Here is a 2,273-nt window from a genome sequence, read left to right as displayed (position 1 = left end):
GAGCCTCCAGCAGGGCCTCCAGGCGGGCCTTCAGCACGGCCTCCAGGTGAGCCTCCAGCAGGGCCTCCAGGTGAGCCTCCAGCAGGGCCTCCAGGTTTGCTTTCAGGTAAGCCTCCAGGCGAGCCTCCAACACAGGGCCTCCAGTGGGGCCTCCAGCAGGGCCTCCTCCAGGTGAACCTCCAGGTGAGCCTCCAGCAGAACCTCCAGGCGGGCCTCCCGGGCCTCCAGCACGGCCTCCAGGTGAGTCTCCAGCGGGGCCTCCAGCAGGGCCTCCAATGGGGCCTTCAGGCAAGCCTCCAGCAGGGCCTCCAGGCGAGCCTTCAGCGGGGCCTCCAGGTTAGTCTCCAGTAAAGGTGAGCGAACATGGTAGGTAGAGGCAAACCCTCTGGCACCCTCGGACGTTCCTGATCCGGCCACCGAGCGGTAGCGCCACCTCGCTTGGGAGCGAGAGAGACAGTAAGTGCCGGCGACCAGCACGCAGCGCGCATCGCTCGTCAGTCCTCAGCCGTCAGTCGAGAGGTGAGAGCGGAGCGTGAGGACGAGAGACAGTCAACTGCCGACCCCGTCTTGCGCACGTTGTTATCGCGTTTGAAGTGAAAAATATTGTGCTCCAGCTCGCCAGCAAAATGGATAACTCACACCACATCGAGCCCGCAAGGGCTTCGGTCTCCCGCCCGGCGCATCGCCACCCAACGCCGCAACGGCAGCGCTCAACCTCAGCGCTCCCCCTCCCCCCTTGTCTCCCACTTCAACATCAGCTGACTGTGAAGTGTCGGAGAAACTTTGTGTAATGTCACTGTGGCGACGAAATAGCCATAACGTGTTTGTTATGGTTTACTGTTCTTATGTATTATTGAAGTCCAATATGTGAAAGTGTGAGTGAGTGTGTGTGTGGGTGGGTGGTGGCGGCGCCGCCCCCACGCACTTATTTCTGCACCTTGTCAACCTGCGCAGGATCAACTATGGTGAGTTACATATTTCTTATAATTCTGGGCCCTGCTGTTTAGAATATGTATGAAGTAGCTGCTTCACAAGAGGAACAAGAAGAAGGTAAGCCCTGAGGAGATGACGTGGCGTAGCGTAGCGCCGTCCCTAAACATGGCAGAAGATGCGACAGCCTGTATCAGGTTATGTTGCATATCGTTTGATTTTAAACTGTTTAGAACGGGCCTATGCATCTAGCATCTTGGTACCACCTTTACCAAGGTTTATTACGACTGTTGGGTTATTATAATTGAGTTAACATTGTATCAATGTCATATGTCCGTACACTAACCTAGACAACCACACCGGGGCAGTGTAGAAAATTGTGTAAACTTACTTTTACGAAGCCAAACTTAACAGAACCACTTATTGACACAAGAATGCTACTCCGATATAACCTAGACAGGATTTGTTTTGACAAAATGTACAAAACTTGGTTTATGATAACACATCCACTCGCAGCGAAACACAGTATGGTCGCCTGCGTTCTCATTTGTTTACATGGAAGGCGCTACGCCGTGCCATCTCCTCAGCGCAGCGCTACCTCCTCTTGGTTCCTCTTACGAGGCAGCTTCCTAAGTGATTGATCTTGCTGGCGGCTGAGCAAAAGCGAAGCCTAATACTCCGTCTGGTCCGAAAAAAAACCTTTTTCTGTCTGTCCGTCTCTCTGTCGAGGGATTTCCCCCTCTCTTGAAATCACAAAGACCAGCGATTTTCTGCTCAGCCAGCCTCAGGCCCGTATACTCGTTTTTGGTTTTCCAGTAAGTTACTGGACTCGGGTGTCAGCGCCGCAGGCGAAGTTAGATGTATGTCTTGCGCGTCACAGGTGGGGCCCGCACGTGTGAGCCTCCAAGAGGGCCTCAATGAGGGCGAGCTTCGAGCAGGGCCTCCAGGAGGGCCTTCAACTGAGCCTTCATGGGTGTAACTCCAGGTTGCGTTTTCCAGCGCCGACAGCTAAGCGTTCCCTATAATAAATCGCAATGCAGCTTTCGCGATTCGAAATTTGCCAGTCTAGCATTTCTTTTCTGTTGGACTGCGGCCCCGCAACGGGGAAACGGGCGCAGGGATACGAAGCGAGGTGTGGGAAGGGGGAACGGAATTTCACGAAACGATGGGAGTAAAACTGCACACGCGCTCACAACACTGCGCATAGCATGCACACAAACACGCCGCACGCTTTTTCAATCAGAGCCAAATACCCCTACACTCGAACGTGACGCAAGGGGTAATCCACGGTGAGGCTACACCTGCCCTTCCTCTGTCTATCCCCCCGCCCCCACCTGCCCTTC

At 54.5% G+C, this 2,273-nt stretch overlaps 1 protein-coding gene across 1 annotated transcript in view; it reads left to right on the top strand.

Moving 5' to 3' along the window:
- Positions 1 to 946: 946 nt before the first annotated feature.
- The window catches only part of LOC113205181 (adenylate cyclase type 6), a 114,332-nt gene continuing 113,005 nt past the window's right edge, over positions 947 to 2,273 (top strand). Inside the window, exon 1 of the mRNA XM_052271049.1 lies at positions 947 to 965. The gene's annotated coding sequence lies outside the window, so the exon portion shown is untranslated. The remainder of the gene's footprint in view (positions 966 to 2,273) is intronic.

This window comes from Frankliniella occidentalis, unplaced genomic scaffold, assembly GCF_000697945.3.
Source record: "Frankliniella occidentalis isolate FOCC.00 unplaced genomic scaffold, Focc_3.1 Scaffold148, whole genome shotgun sequence".
NCBI classification, from domain to species: domain Eukaryota; kingdom Metazoa; phylum Arthropoda; class Insecta; order Thysanoptera; family Thripidae; genus Frankliniella; species Frankliniella occidentalis.
Note: the sequence above shows the minus strand (reverse complement) of the source record. Positions and strands in the feature narration are given on the sequence as shown.